This window comes from Vulpes lagopus, chromosome 1, assembly GCF_018345385.1.
Source record: "Vulpes lagopus strain Blue_001 chromosome 1, ASM1834538v1, whole genome shotgun sequence".
Classification (NCBI taxonomy): domain Eukaryota; kingdom Metazoa; phylum Chordata; class Mammalia; order Carnivora; family Canidae; genus Vulpes; species Vulpes lagopus.
In genome coordinates, this window is record NC_054824.1 from 15,168,824 (window position 1) to 15,185,676 (window position 16,853).

At 39.2% G+C, this 16,853-nt stretch overlaps 1 pseudogene; it reads left to right on the forward strand.

The window, feature by feature from the left end:
- Nucleotides 1–1,614: 1,614 nt before the first annotated feature.
- LOC121486381 lies at nt 1,615–5,278 on the forward strand (annotated as a pseudogene).
- Nucleotides 5,279–16,853: the final 11,575 nt, after the last annotated feature.

Consider the following 16,853-nt stretch of genomic DNA (forward strand, 5'->3'; position numbering starts at 1 on the left):
GACTACTTTACATACCACATATGTAAAGAAAATACCTTTACATACCTCATTTCTTAATAAGTTTATTTGGTTTTGATATTATAATAATAATTCATATATTCTGGATATCAACAGATATGTAATATCATCACACATGCGATTTGCAACTATTTTCTCCCATTCTAGAGGTTATCTTTTCACGCTGCTGATTGCGTCCTTTGATGTCTAGCAGTTTTTACTTTTTTTAAAAAGATTTTATTTATTCATAAGAGATAGAGAGAGAGAGAGGGAGAGAAGCAGAGACACAGGCAGAGGGAGAAGCAGGCTCCATGCAGGGAGCCTGATGCAGGACTCAATCCCAGGACTCCAGCATCACGCCCTGGGCTGAAGGCAGGGGTTAAACCCCTGAGCCACCCAGGGATCCCCCAGTTTTTATGTTTGATGTAGTCTGATAGGTCTATTTTTGTTTTTGTTGCCTGTACTTTTTGTGTCATATCCAAGAAATCATTGCCAAATCCAAAGTCAAGATAATTTTCACCTATGTTTCCTCTAGTTTTATAGTTTTGTGTCTTAAATGTAGGTCTTTAATACATTTTGGGTTAATTTTTTATATGGGGGCAGCCCTGTGGCTCAGCAGTTTAGTGCCGCCTTCAGCCCAGGGTGTGATCCTGGAGACCAGGGATTGAGTCCCATGTCGGGCTCCCTGCTTGGAGCCTGCTTCTCCCTCTGCCTGTGTCTCTGCCTCTGTGTGTGTGTGTGTGTGTGTGTGTGTGTGTGTGTGTGTGTGTGTCTCATGAATAAATAAATAAAATCTTTTAAAAAAATTTTGTATATGGTATAACATAAATGTCAAAGCTCTTTCTTTTATATATAGATATCCAATTGGCCCAACACTATTTGCTGAAAGACATTTAAGCATTTAACACTGCTTGTTGAAGAGACAGTCCTTTCACCATTGAGAGGTCTTGGGTCCCTTGTTGAAAATCATTTGATCACATACACAATGGTTTATTTCTGGGCTCTCTATTCTTCTCCATTGATTTATATTTCTGTCTTCATGCCAGTATCATACTGCTTTGATTAGTATAGTAATTTTTTGTATTAAGTTTTGAAACCAGGAAGTCTAAAACCTCCAAGTTTATTTATTTTCAAGATTGTTTTGAGAGTATTAAGGGTTTCCCTGAAATTCCTTATGAATGTTAGGATGCATTTTTCTATTTCTACAAAAAATGTCATTGGGATTTTGATATGGATTTAATTGAATCTGTACATAGCTTTGGGTAGTATTGACATCTTAACAATATTAAGTCCTCCAATCCATGAATACAGTCTTCTTTAATGTTTTTCATTAATATTATTAATATTATTAATTAATATTATCTTGCACAGGTCTTTCACTTCTTTGGTTAAGTTTCATTCTCAGTATTGGGGGTTTTGATGGTATTGTAAATGGAATTATTTTCTTAATCTCCTTAACAACTTGTTCATTTAACCTGAATTTTTCTTTAAAAAGGCTCATTCTTGGTACTGACATCTGCCTATGCCCCAAGCCTGGGATGCGGCCCCTGCAGCAGTGTGGAGAGCAGCCCCAGTAGCAAACACTCCAAGGCCAGGTGGAAATGCTGTATCGACAACATGGGGCCTGTCAGGACAGCCATCATGAGCTATAAGGACTTCTTCTCTGTCTGGGCCACTGTCCTGGGGAAACACTTATCAACATCATGTCAGCTGAGGCTGGTGTCCTCGTTGGCAAAGACGAGTCCAGGTTTTTCATGAGTGGGCTGACACCCAAGGGCCAGAAATGTTCTGTTATCCAGGACTCACCACTGCAGGACGAGAAATTCACCATGGATCTTCCTACCAGGAGCACCAGCAAGAGTTCCCACTTTCAACATCATTGTCACCATGACTGCCAAGTCCTGCTGATGGGCAAAGGTGTCCACGGTGGTATTATCAACAAGAAATATTATGAAATGGGCACCCACCTGCAAGCATTCCCAGTGACCTTGTCTCTCCCTTTCCTCCACCACTCCCCACTGCTTTTGCACCCCTCTCCTTTCCATACACACACATATATCATTTTTATTTAAAGAAGGGGGCATTATCCCACACCTCTCATTGCTGCCAAACTACATGGGCTAGAGCTAGGGCTGGATTTTTGTTTGTTTGGTTTTTTTTTTTTCTAAATAAAAAAGATTCTACTAACAAAAAATACAATAAAATAAAAAATAAAATGCTTAATTATTTCATTAATTTATTTATTTTGGGGGTGCACACCTTTTTATTTTTTAATTTAAATTCAATTAGCCTACATATAGTACATCATTAGTTTCAGATGTAGTTTTCAATAATTCATTAGTTACATCTACCATCCAGTGCTCATCCCATCATATGCCTGCCTTAATGCCCATCATAAAATGCATCCAGATTTCAGATCCTCCTATTTCGTAGATAGTTCTGGAGACTAGGAAGTCCTTGATCATGGCACCAGTATATTTGGTGTTTGAAAGGGCCCACTTCCTCATTCATAGATGATGCCATCTCACATGGTGGAAGAAGAGAGGTTTTGAGACACCTGTTTATAGCACTCCCACCTCCACTTTCTCCTTAGCCACAGCTTACAGCAGCTGCCTCTGGAACTGTCTCTCTTGAAGAGAAGAAACCAAGCATACACTTTGTGAATTAGTGATTGTCCCACTTTGCAAAGCTGGCAGAAAGTCCAGAGCCAGAATAATACATTCTATGGCCTTAATTCCACCATATTGTCTGTGGACTCCCACCCCAGAAATTCCATGCATGATAGAGATCTATGAAAGAAAAGAAAAAGGTCCATCTAAAGAAGTTCTCTTTTTCCTCCTCAATGAAGGAAGCGCACAATTGATACTGATTTGAATAAATAATAAAGTATATGCTCCTCTATCTACACAACAGAGCCTATTTGGATGACTTCTCAGATGTAAAATAAGGCACATTATGTTATTAAGTGAGTCATGATGATTGTTAATGATTTGGCAATAGACTTGCAATATCATAGATTGATATTGCTTTATGATTTTAATATAATTCTTAAAATATTTCTTATTTAAATGTCAATTGATAATTTAATAATTATTTGTGTTTATTGTAATGTTGAAATATTTTTCACTTTGATCACATCTTAAAATACAGTCTGCAAATTTAAAGCATATGCTTTATCTGTCAGTTTAGATATTTACTTTCTGTCTCACTAAACATAAACAGATTTTAATATAGAGAAATAAAAAGAAACAGGTATTACAGATATATAGCCATTGCTGAATTATTTGAGAGTCAAAGGCATACGTAACAACAGACTATAACATGCATCTCCTAAGGAAAGGGACATTCTCCTTTATAACTTTAATACAATTAAAACATTTGGATAATTATTAATTCAACGCTATTGTCTTATATATAACCCATATTCACATTTCTCTAGTCCTTTCAGAGTGAGCTTTGGGGATTTCTGCAGTATATATGTTTGTTTCCGATCCAGTATCCAATCAAGGATCATGCACTGCATTTAATTGTTATCTTTTTAATGTCTCTTAATATAAAATAGTTCAGCTTTTTAGTCCTTTTTAGTCTTTCATGATACTGACATTGGGAAGAATCTAAGCCAATTATTTTGAAGAAAAGCCCCTCAGTTTAAATTGCCCTATTCAGGGTGCCTGTGTGGCTCATTGGTTAAGTGTCTGCCTTCAGGTCCCAGAGTCCTGGGATTAAATAAATAAATAAATAAACAAACAAATAAACAAATAAATAAAATTGACCTATTCTTCATAACCTGATTTAGATTAAACATTTTGGGCAGGAGTACTATGTGGTTGCTGTTGGGTCATTCTAAGTGCATTTCATCAAGGGACACAAGTCAGTTTGTCCCATTACTGGAATGTTAAATTGGATATATCGGTTACAATGCCCCTGATAGATTGAAAAGTTACCTAACAAGCAATCTGTGGTGTGGAATTAGGATCTTAATACCACCAAGTTGTAACAAAGAAATTTGCCCCAAAATTTTATAGTTTCATGCAGAAATTGTATAGCTCTTATTACTACCCTAATTGCAAGTCTCTCTGGTAATCTATCTTTTCCCCATCTTGTTCTGAGCTCTTCCCCACTGCAGTCCTCTTCCCAGTCCCTCTACCCTTTAGCCCACAGCTTATTTTGCAACCCTCCTAAATCTCCTTCTTTTCTATTTTTCCCTTTGAGCCCTCATTCCTTCATCAGCAAGTCCTCCTGCACCCTGAACCTTTCAGAGTCATGCCTGTGCCTCCAGAGTTAACTAAAACCTAGACTTCTGACCCTACTAGGACCCAGCAGCCCTGTGGGCTCTCTCTAGTGAAGAACTCTCCCTTTCCTTTCCCAAGAAATCCAGAGGGAACGTTCTCCTATCTTGTTTTGCATCCAGACAACTCCATTTCTACACAAGTCTTTAAAAGCCATGCTATGCTTCTGTACCACCTATCTGTCTCTTCCTGAGTGTCATCTGCCAACCTCCAGATCTCTCCTCCCATGATCCTAGCACCTGGTTACTTTTCTTTTTTTCTCTGTCTTGGTTATTTTCATCCTTCCTTGGGACTTCAATATCCTTTTTTTTTTTTTAAGTTTTCCAACAGTACCACATGTCTTTAACATTTTAAACCCTAAAAATTTTATCTCCATTCTTGACTTACCCATATCTATGATCACATCTTGGATCTTAACATCACCCAGAAAGATTTCACATCTAAAATCTCAAACTCCGGGATGCCTGGGTGGCTCAGCACCCAGTGTTTGAGCACCTGCCTTTGGCTTAGATTGTGACCCCGGGGTCCTGGGATTGAGAGCCGCATCAGGCTATCCGCAGGGAGCCTACTTCTCCCTCTGCCTATGTCTCTGCCTCTCCTGTGTCTCATAAAATCTTTAAAAAAAAATAAAAATAAAATCTCAAATTTATCCCCTCATCCTTCAAGCTTCACCCCACCTGACATACAATCTTTGACTGCATCATGCTGAGGCACCTCAAGTCTTTCTTCTTCTTCAAGTATGCAACCTAACAAACTCCTTTCCTGTGCAATTGCAAGGTTGTCACCTCCTTAACTCCCTTTATAATGACTAAACTAGCATGACCCACTCACTCACATCCTCTTACTTGTATTGTTGCTAAGCCCTTCAGGAAAAAGCATAATCGTGAAGTACTCCCGCTTCCCCATTTTCCCAGCTGCTCTTCCCCGAGCCCCATCTCAGCCACAGTATGACCAGCCACACAGAGTTTGCACATCTTAAATCTAAAAGTTAACAGTGATTCATCTCTTTCTTTAACCTCCAACATGAAACCCATCTGCAAGTGCTTTAGGCCCTGTCTCCAAAACATATGTCAGCATCCAATCACTTGTCATCACATTTGCTGGTAACACTGGAGTGAAGCCACCACCATCTCTCTCTCTTGAAATGTTCCCATCACTCCTCAGAGAACCTTTTTGATTCTACCCTTGCCTTACTCCACAACACCTCCCCCACCAGCAGCTAACATATTCTTTCTAAACATCACTGCCCTGCCTAAAACCTAATTTTTATGGATTCCTACTACAGTTAGAACTAAAGTTGCCTGACTGTCCTGGCTCCCAAGGACCATCTACACAAGCATGCTGGATCTTTAGGATCCATTTGCCCTGCTATCTCATACAAATGAAACAAATGAAGGCCTCCCCCATCTTACCTTGATAATAAGTGAACATCACCACTGAGTTGTAAATTGGTTATTCACTCCTTTTGCACTCTGATGGGATATTTCGGAAATCCTTTTTTACCCTCCTGGGTCCTCTCCCAAACTGTATACTCTTTATAGCTCCCAGATAGCCACCCTTTCCTCATTCTATAATACCTTCTCTACTCAGCAGCTCGTGTGATCTTTTGACCATCCGCCTTTATAGCTTTTACGATTGCACAGTGCCTGGCATTAACCAGACATTCGACAAACGTTTCAGGAATGAGTGAGTGACTAAATGAACAAAACAACCCACAAAGGAATGAATGTAAGACTTTATAATATATGTACGTACACATACCGTTTATTATTATAAGTAATATTGTATACAGATATGCAAAATATTGTCATCTATATACTACGCTACATATCAATATTATTTCATGTGAAATGTTTAAAAATATTAGAATTTAATAAAGATACTATGGTATATGATATCTGAACATACTAAATACAAAAATAAAATGTTAGCTAGCCATAGATAGATAATAAATCTATGAAAGGAGAACAAACTAAATGTTTATTTTTAAATAAAAGGAAAATTATTATTCTACTATTGCTCTTGCGACATATAGACAGTACACCTATAACCACTCGATGCTATCACTAAATGGGAAAGGAAGCTCTGTTTTATTTTGTTCTCTTCAATTTCCTGCCTTGTTTTTCAAAGGATGTTTCATAAAGGAGTAAATAACCACTAAAGCCAAAATTAATGGGGGAAAAACCATACGTGTTTATGCATCATGTGTTATTATCTACCAATCAGAAGAGTTGCAGGTAATTAGAAATTGTTGGCTTAAAGTGACCATGTTTTTTGATCAAGGGCCACTTCTCCCTATACTGGCAGATTTCCACTTGTTTGCCTAAATTCTGTTTGCTTGCACTGGGTCTGACAGGCAAAGGACATGGCCAGCTGGTTTCCAGAGCAATTCACTCCCTGGTCTGAGGAAGGCCTGTGAGACATGTCATAAAACAGCTGCCTCTATCTCCCCAACCAGCCAGAAATAAGCTGAGCAGAACAAAACCTTGAATTAAAAAAAAAAAAACAAAAAAAAACCTCGACTTTTCATGCAAGGACAAAAGGTGGTTATTAGGCATACCAGGGAGGTTCTTTTATAGATGATAATTACATATAAATTCAGGACATATAATAAGAAAAAATCATTTCCCTCTTCATTTACTTAAAAATGTGATTTCTGCCATCATTATATAATTACTGGTATTTTTCAATAACATTATTAGGAATAAATGGGCTACTGTTTCTGAAATTACCATAAAGATAAAAAATACTGAACTTCCTTGTTAGAACTGGTTGTTGAGTAGGTGGAAAAGGGGAAATGATTTGTTTCTCTAAAATGCCAAACTGAACTCCCTATATGGCAAAGGGATCAATCTGCCATATTTCTTTTTTTTTTTAATCTGCCATATTTCACCTTTAAGAAAGTGATTCCTCTCACATGTTCCATGATGCCTTTCATCTTACTTGAATTCTGGCTTCAAACTTCTTTATTACTGCTGACCTGTAAGGAAAACTCTCCTAGAACCTAGAATCCCACTGTTTTTCATGCTTCCTGGCCAACACAGAAGTAAAGAAAAGAAGAGGAAGCAAACAGAGTCCTGTTTTTACTTTCTAAACTACTTTTAGGGCTTAAGCAGAGTCATCCTCAATAGAAGTCTAAAGCAGTAATTTCTCACATCTTTCAACATTTTTTTTCTTCTGCCTTCTGTAGCCTCAACAGTCTTCATTCTTCAAGCCTCACATAAAAGCCTGAACCAAGTCCCAAGTATGCATCTTCCCTGTACCAATGGAACCAAGTATGCACCCTACCTGTACCAATGGAACCAAGTATTCACCTTACCTGCACCAATGGAAACTTCCTTACCTTGTACAAGCTAAAAAGTTCCATTCCCAGCTACATGTTCCAGACCCTACTATGGACACAAGAGGTGGTAAGCAGCTAACAACAAGGTAAACAAATTCCTACTAATATGATCATTCATGTGCTGGTCCTTGCTTCTCCCATTCTCATTCCCAGATAACGGCATACCCTAATCTGGTTACAATTCACAAGCCTGCACAAGGTCCTTAAGGGAGAACACCACTGTTGGGGGTGTCACACATGATAGCCAGGAAAGAGGAAAATATTTTCATCGGGCCAACCTTTCAGCTATTCTCAAATCATACCACACAAACATCAAAACTATGCCAGGGCATAAAACTGACACTGTTTATAGTTGTCATTACCTCAAAAGTTTACAGCTGAGGAAGGGACAAATCTCCCTCTGAAATCCTGGTTCCAGGCTATTTCTCAAAGCAGTGTCAGAATTAGAGCAGGCGAATCATAGCTATCCCAAGAACTTAGCCATAGCCAGCTCCTAGGGAAAGTGTGGCAAACTGACTAATGCAACCAGCTACAGAGACCTAAAGTTTACGAGGTAACAGAAGAAATAACAAAAACAGAAGGAATGATAGAATTAGAAAACCACCATTTTGCACCCCTTATAAAAGAATGAATCTAAGCAAGTTTTGTCAATGGCTGCCCAAACCATTCATTGAAGAGATGATGACTATACCTGAATCCAATAACTAATCTTAGTATCACTAAAAATGGGACGTGCACACCTTACACACCACCTAATGTGATCAATAAGATGTATGTAGCTTCATCTACGAAGTACTCTTGCCCCCTCCACACACACACATACACAAAAACACTGAACCCTATTCTAATCAATCCTCTAGCTGTAACTACCAGTTTACAGAAGATAGAGGTGGTGGGGAGTAGAGGAATGTGTTAAATAACACTATGGGGAAACAGGCAGAAGGCAGAGTCAGAATGTTGGAAATTATAAAGGACAAATGACCTAGTTTCTTCAACAAATAAAAGTGGTGGTGGGTAGAGAGGGTGAAAGCAAGAGAACCATTATAAATGTGAAAGGACTTTAGAAACGTAAATCAATGCAATCAGTGGACCTTGTTTAGATCCCAATTCAAACAAATTCAACTATAAAAAGACATTTTTAACACAACTGGAGAAATTTCAACAGGGACTGGGTATTAGATGATATTAAGGAGTAGCTGTCAATTCTGTTACGTATTAAGAGAAGAACTGACAAAATGCTTGGAATTTAAAATACTTAAGCAAAAGCAAATGAAACAAGATTGGTTAAATATCAGGAGGTTCGTTTTATCACTCTCTCTATTTTGGTGAATTTTAGAAAAGTTCCATAGTAAAATGCTTTTGCTTGTTTTTCTTTGTTCATTTGTTTGGGGGGTTTTGTTTAGTTTTATAAAAGTTGTGGGACAGCCTTGTTAACTTTATCAGGTAGTTATATCCTTCATCATCAATTTTTTTAAGGCCTGATTTAATTCAGAAGATCCAGCTAATCAAAAGAATAGGCAGTTCTTCACACAAACCATAAAGGAGGTAAATCGACATCTCGGCCAGGTGTCTGGAAGCTGGCAGCAACAAGCAGAGTAGGGGAGGCTTGTGTGAAATCTTGGGACCTTCCACAACTGGCTTGACAATGACAACCATCCAAAGTTCCTCACCCGAAGCACAGACCTGCTGGCTGGTTTCCCACTCCTCCTTGCCAGCTGGCTCCAAGGGTCTAAAAGCCTCTGCCCTCAGCTCCCAGGAGCAGAGGGCAGGAAAAAAAGAAACAGCTCTACTTGCAGATGGAGCTGACCTTCTCTGAGCCAGCTGTCCTCCCTCTAGGGCTCCATGCCGAGAGACCCAGAGGGCTGAGACTGACTTACCACCATGACACCAGGAGCCTGGGATCCAGTCACTCTCAGCAGTGAACAATCCCCCTGCACTGGGCAGACTCACTGAGTTATTTCAGTTTTGAAAAGAGAATGGAAATTGGGAAAATTTGACTGTGGACAGGGTACTAGATATTAAGGATTGTTGACTTTGCTTGATTATATTATGTTTCTGGAAGACAGTGATGTTCTTGATGCATACGACTAATGTGTTGTGATAACTATAATGTACTTTAAAATACGTAAGCAAAAAATAAATAAATAAAAAAATAAAATACATAAGCAGTGAAAAATAACAAAATGTTAACTGGTACTAAAGAATACCACAAACTACACTTGCTCTTGTAAAATCAAAGACAACGTAGTGCACATGAAAATAGGTATAAGCGACTATACCACTACTTTCGTGTTCTGCATATTACTTTTCAGTCTTTAAACAAATAAATATTCTTCAGTAACTATAATGATGATGGGCATCACTTCTTTTTAGCTTTTCTCACTGAATATTTTCACAAAGACTTTCCCACTGTTTTGTCTTAGTCATTATTTTTTAACATTGCTTCATAATATTGATGTTCCCTAAATAACCATGCCTTAATTGTGAGTACTTAGGCTGCTCTCTTTTAATTTTCCTTTCTTTCTTTGCTATAAGGCTTAATGCTGCAGTGAAAAACCATGTGCATATAGCTTTAAGCTTTTGTTAAATTGCTAAATTTTTTCTCTAGAATAAATCCTCAGAAGTGTGAGCTCTGAGCACATTTGTATATCTATATAGCCCTGGCAAATTTTTTCCACATTGCTGGGCAAATGGTTTTAGTGACATCAGCAGAATGCACAAGCACCAATTTCAGCATATTACTGACATTATCTTAAATTTTTATCTAATTTTTATATTTAAGGATATCTTAATGTGCCTATCTTTGATTTCTGTGAGAAAGAACATCTTTGCACCCCTTTGTTTACCAGCAACTTGGTTAATTTTAATCATCTGACACTGACTTACTGGAATCCTGAAGCCTCTTAATCGATCTTAAGGAGCTATTTATTTCTTGAATTTTATTTATGTATTAAGTAATCTCTACACCCAATGTGGGGCTCAAACTCAGGACCCCAAGATTAAGAGTCTCATGCTCTACTGGCTGAGCCAGCCAGGACCTCCATGAGATATTTATACATTGCTCTTACCTTCTGTTATTGGAAAAGCTAGTATTTTCCTGACACTATCATTATCTTTAGTTTTATTTTTGTGAGGGGTTAACATAAGCTTTTGCTATTTATATACTTAAACGTATCAGACTTTTTTTTCTTTTTTAGGTTCTGTTTTTTCAACAAAACAAAACACTTCTAAGATCATACTGACCTGAAGCGCATTTACCAATGGCCCATCAACACAGTCTGATACTACTGAACACTGTGTAACTATCCTGTCAGGAATACACTTGACTCATTACTCCTTACACATTCCCCCACTCAGTTACAAAATCCTATGGACAATACCTGATATTTAACTCTATCCTCTCCTCTCCATCCCTACTACCACTGTCCCTCGCCATCTATCAACTAAAATGCTAAATAGGACTGCCTCGTAACTGGTCTCCAGGCCTCCAAAACAGTCCTCTTACACTACAACTGCCTGTCAGCACCAGCTTAAACTTTCCAGGGGCTCTCTTTTTATGGCCCCTACACAACTGCCCAGTCTCTCAAAAGCAATTAGCTAACATGCTTTGAATGTTTATCCAGTGCTATGCACTTTGCAAACATAACTTCAATCCACTCTCACAAGAACCCTTTAAATATAATGCCCATTTTACAGATGAGTACATTGAGGCATATAGAGGTTAAGTAATTCAGCCAAGTTCCCATGGCTAGGAGGATGCAGAGCCAGGATGCAAACTTGGCTCTGCCTAATTCCCAAGCCCTTATAGTCTCTTAATCACTGCACCACACTTCCTCACAGATGGATCCTCGACTCTCAGCAATACTTTCTGTCTGCCACTCTTTCCTCCAGCAACACTGTACTGCCTAGAATTTCTCTCACATTCATGCTGCTTCTCTACTCAGTTTCTTCGTTCATGCTACTCTGTCTCCTGGAAATCTCCTTCCATCTCCCTTTACCCTTGACCTAGATGATATCTACTCATCTTTTAAAACAGTGCAGGTGTCAGGAATCCCTGGGTGGCTCAGTGGTTTAGTGCTGCCTTCGGCCCAGGACATGATCCTGGAAACCCGGGATGGAGTCCCACATCGGGCTCCCTGCATGGAGCATGCTTCTCCCTTTCTCTCTGTGTGTCTCTCATGAATAAATAATAAAACCATAAATAAATAAATAAATACATAAATACATAAATACATAAAATAAAACAGTGCAGGTGTCACCTCCCTATTTAACTCATTCCCTATTCTCACCTTCCTCTCTCTGACAGAGGAGGTGCCCTTCCTCTGTGCTTATCTCCATCATCATATCCACGCTATCAGTTTCTGTTTCTGTGTTTTCCTCTCTCACTGGACCATGAGCAGCTTGAAACTATTATAATCATCTCGTATCTTGAGCCACTACAGTGCCTGGTACAGAGCAGGCTCTCAGTGCTTCATCATAGTTTTCAGAAGAATCAGAAATTCAGAGTGCTTAATCAATTAATTCATGAATATTTGGTGAATATCTATGTGTAAATCATGTCAGGGTATGTATGTATGTATGTATTTACTTATTAATTTATTTATTAAATTAAACTATTGAATTTATTAAATTATTAAATAATATTTATTAAATTATTAAATAAGTTAATTTATTCATTTACTTATTTATTTACTTATTACCCAACAAGTATGTTGGGGAAGAAGTAGAGGAAGAGAGAAATAAGCAGATTCCATGCTGAACCCAGAGCCTGATGTGGGGCTTGATCTTACCACCCTGAGATCATGATCTGAGCCAAAACCCTGAGTTGGATGCTCAATCAACTGTGCCACCAGGGACCCTTGCTGGGGATATTTTTTTTTAATAAATTAATTTTTATTGGTGTTCAATTTACCAACATACAGAAAAACACCCAGTGCTCATCCCGTCAAGTGTCCCCCTCAGTTCCCGTCACCCATTCCCCCCCACCCCCCGTCCTCCTCCCCTTCCACCACCCCTAGTTAGTTTCCCAGAGTTAGGAGTCTTTATGTTCTGTCTCCCTTCCTGATATTTCCCACACATTTCTTCTCCCTTCCCTTATATTCCCTTTCACTATTATTTATATTCGCTGGGGATATTTTTTAAAGCAAATGACATAATCTCATATATGTATTTGACAAAATAAGTGACTAATGAGTATCACAGATCACCTGCTATGGAAGTCCAGAAGAAGAAAAGATCACCTTGGGATGGGACAGTCAGGGAAGGCTACAGAGAAGAGGGGAGATTTTTAAAGGAAACTTAAAGATGAATCATCATCATGTCTAATGTGTAAGCAAATATCAAGGCTGGGACCTACAGCTAGCAATGGAAGGCAAAGCTGAGACATTGATGCTCTTCCTCTTGATCTTAAGCTCTATCAGATCATCTATGCCCTTATCTGAGTGCAAAGTGCCAGAATCAAGTTTTATTCCAGAGCATTCAAGCTGTCAGTGATGAGCATCTCACCTTACCTCTGAGACCACTTCCTAGGCCAGAAAATCATGGAAATGCTTCTAAGTAAAAGCCTAGAGATGGTTAGATCATGAGATACACTCATAATGATAAAATGTCAGAAACATGTGCAGCCCCATGTAATGAATTCAACAACTATCCCAAGGTCATGGAGGTCTCCCTGCAAAATGCATGTCATTCTGTTTACATCAAACACAGAAAACTCATTTACAAGTGAATGTCATTTTCATCTTTGTTCCATGGCCAAGTGCATCTCATTTGCATTCGTTTGTTTCCCTACTGGAGTGCTCGCCACTATTCTACAGCTGGTGTGGATTATGCTCTGTACCTACTGCTTACCACAGGCCCACATCCATTCATCCAGTTACAGGTCTGAATTATAATCCCAAAGATGGTTTTACATAAAGTACTTTCAAATAATACACATCTCAGGGAAATCAAAATTTGGTGGTAATGTTCATAGGAGAACTTAAAAAGTTCAAATACACTTGCACACAAACATACATTTTCCATGTTAGCCTAACATCAGGATTTCCATGTTGTCTGACCTGGAGAGGTACAGTTCTATAGCTCAGGTCTCTCAAGGATTCTCTGTCAAATTCCCAAGGGAAGAAAAGAATGGATAGAGGCCCCCAGTGTTGCCTCCCGATTGCAGAATATGGTCAAGAGCTAAGGGAGCCTTGCAACCACTAAGAGAAGTAATCAGTTGAGCAGTCAGCCAATTATCCATTTCTTTGAGGTTGGTTTGGATACTATGCTGGTCAGCTCAGTGTCTTCCCTGACCACTCCCTCACATGCACTGCACCTACCAAATCACTTAGCACAAGCTCCCTTTTTTTTTTTTAATCTATTCATGAGAGACATAGAGAGAGAGGCAGAGACATAGGCAGAGGGAGAAGCAGGCTCCCCACAGGGAGCCCGATATGGGACTCGATCCCAGGATCACAGGACCACAACCTGAGCCAAAGGCAGGTACTAAACCACTGAGCCATCCAGGTGCCCCTAGCATAAGCTGTTTATTGAAGCATTCTTTATAGAAAATAACCCAAGTGCCATCAAAAGGAGAATTGGTTAAATAACCTATAATTGTCTATACAATAGAATATTATGAAGCTGTTAAAGAAAAAAAGAATGAGGAGGCTCTTTTGGAGCTGCTCTGGAAAGACTTTCAGAGTATATGATTTTTAATTTTTTTAAGATTTTATTTATTTATTCATGAGAGAGAGAGAGAGAGAGAGGCAGTGATACAGGCAGAAGGAGAAGCAGGCCCCATGCAGGGAGCCCAACGTGGGACTCGATCCCAGGTCTCCAGGATCAGGCCCTGGGCTGAAGGTAGGTGCTAAACCGCTGAGCCACTGGGGCTGCCCTATGATTTTTTTAAAAATAAAGGCACAAGATACAGGAAAAAAATCTTCGGCTTATGTATATCCATTCTGGAGTGTTTATTCCTAACAAAAAGAAACTAAAATAACTGGTTGCAAAGTACAGATCCAGATTTTGTAGGTTCTGAAACTCTTAGAATTGGGGAAAATCGGGCGGCCCAGGTGGCTCAGCTTTTTAGCGCCACCTTCAGCCCAGGGCGTGATCCTGGAGACCCTGGATCAAGTCCCGTCTGGCTCCCTGAATCGAGCCATGGAGCCTACTTCTCCCTCTGCCTGTGTCTCTGCCTCTCTCTCTCTCTCTCTCTCTCTCTGTCGTGAATAAATAAATAAAATCTTAAAAAAAAAGAATTGGGGAAAATCACTTTAAGAAAAACAAGACAAAATTAGGTCCAGGTCTTGGAAGGAACTCATGCCAATGAGCTTTGCAATTAATCTACCCCTAGCAATTATCTCCGGTGGACAGGACGGTACAGAAATGAGACATGAAGACTCCTAAATATAAACTTATTTATACAGTTACTACCTTTGAACATATGAGCATATTACCTATTTTAAAAAACAAAATTAACTTATTACAAAATTCCCATCCCCGGGCTCCAGGTGTTGTCAGTTTCATTCCTTCTCTATCTCCTTCATTCTATCCCAACCTTCCTGTTTTAGTTTGATTTCACTCCTGCCACCTTGTAACTACTGGGATTCTGGCCCCAGCCTGGCTCCTTCCGGATGACAAAGTGCCTAGCATTCAATTTTGATTTGAGGCCTTTATTTCTCTCTTCCTGCTCATCCTCAGGTCCACCATCAGCAGACCAGCCTCAGGAGAATCCAGCCCCACCCCCGGGTGGCCTAGTCTCCCAGGAATCCAGCCTGCCACATGAGAAAAGAGTTTGAAAACTGATTGGACTATATACCACCAGTGTCAGTCCCAAGGGGTGCTAGGAGTCTGGGAAATTTTTTAGATCCTAACTTGGGAATAGGGCCCAATTAGTCCCGAAGTTCTCAACAGACTCCAACTACCATACCTTTCCTCCTAGGGTCAGCAGGACCACAGGTGGACCACTCTACACTCACCCCCAGGCACCCAACTTTGTGTTTAATAAGACTGAGTCAGGCTAGACTGAACTGAACCCAGCCTTACAGGAATTCAAATAATAATAATTTCAAGTCTGTAACAAGCCAATTTAACTCTAGCTCCAGCTGAAAGTCTCGGCAGCCAATAATCTTTCAACTCACCTCATCTTTTGTCCTGTGAAACATTCACTGAATCCAGTTACTAAATTTCTGGGCACTTCCTATGTCAGATGATAGGGCTTTAAAAAGGACATACAGCATATTGAGAGTTAGGCTGTGGAGTCAAGAGGCCTAGGGATGAATCCTGGGAGTATTTCTAGCTAGCTGTGCAACACAAATCTCATTTCCCTTATCTGGAAAATAGATTGTTATAAAGATTAAGTGAGATAATGACGGTTTAATGCAATGAATGCTCTCCAGGAAACTTCAAGGCAAAGCTATTTTTTTCTCATTTTATGAGGAAAATATGGGCCAGTATGAATATCATGAAGTCCCAAACACCCAACTGAAGCCAGTGATATGCAAATTTATTTGGGAAACAAATGAGGGGCACAATATATGTAAAACACCTATAGACAGCAAAAGTGGTACCTAAAACCACATTTCAGCAATTTGGGCTGTAAGTAGTTCAGAGGCCTATCCTATAAACCCCCTAATGTATTTTCTTTTCTCTGTCTTCTTGGTTACTAAGGCATTTCTTCCTCCAGCTTGCTGAAAATCACAAAGTTTATAAAATGTGACATCATACATGGACTCATTTCTCATTGGATTGACTTTTAGCATACCTGAAAGCATTTTGTTGCTCATAGATGCGTTCTGCTATGGTCCAATGCACTCAAGTGAGCTTAAGACCTGACCTGGTCATGTCTCCATTTACCTTAAGGTGATAATTCAGGAATGAATGGCTCAGTGTTGAGTACAGAATCTTATCTTTCTGCCTATTGTCAGGGATCTTTAAAAAGAAAGAAAGAAAAAAAAAAAAAAGAAAAAAGAAAAAAATTGTCTTTGACCTTCACTATGCTCTTGTGTAAAGCCATCTGCTATTGCATTTCTCTTCACTATATTTCCTGTCATATGAGACATTTCCACCTAAGGCTTTCTACACAAATCGCTGGAACTGAGTGTCTCCCATTCAAATACAACTTGCCTTGGAACGTTGGATTTTAAATCATTCTCTACTTAAATTAATTTAAGTATGACAGTATTACCATACTGACAACATTAAGAATAGGAAATGTGTATTTGCAGCCATTTCCTACAATA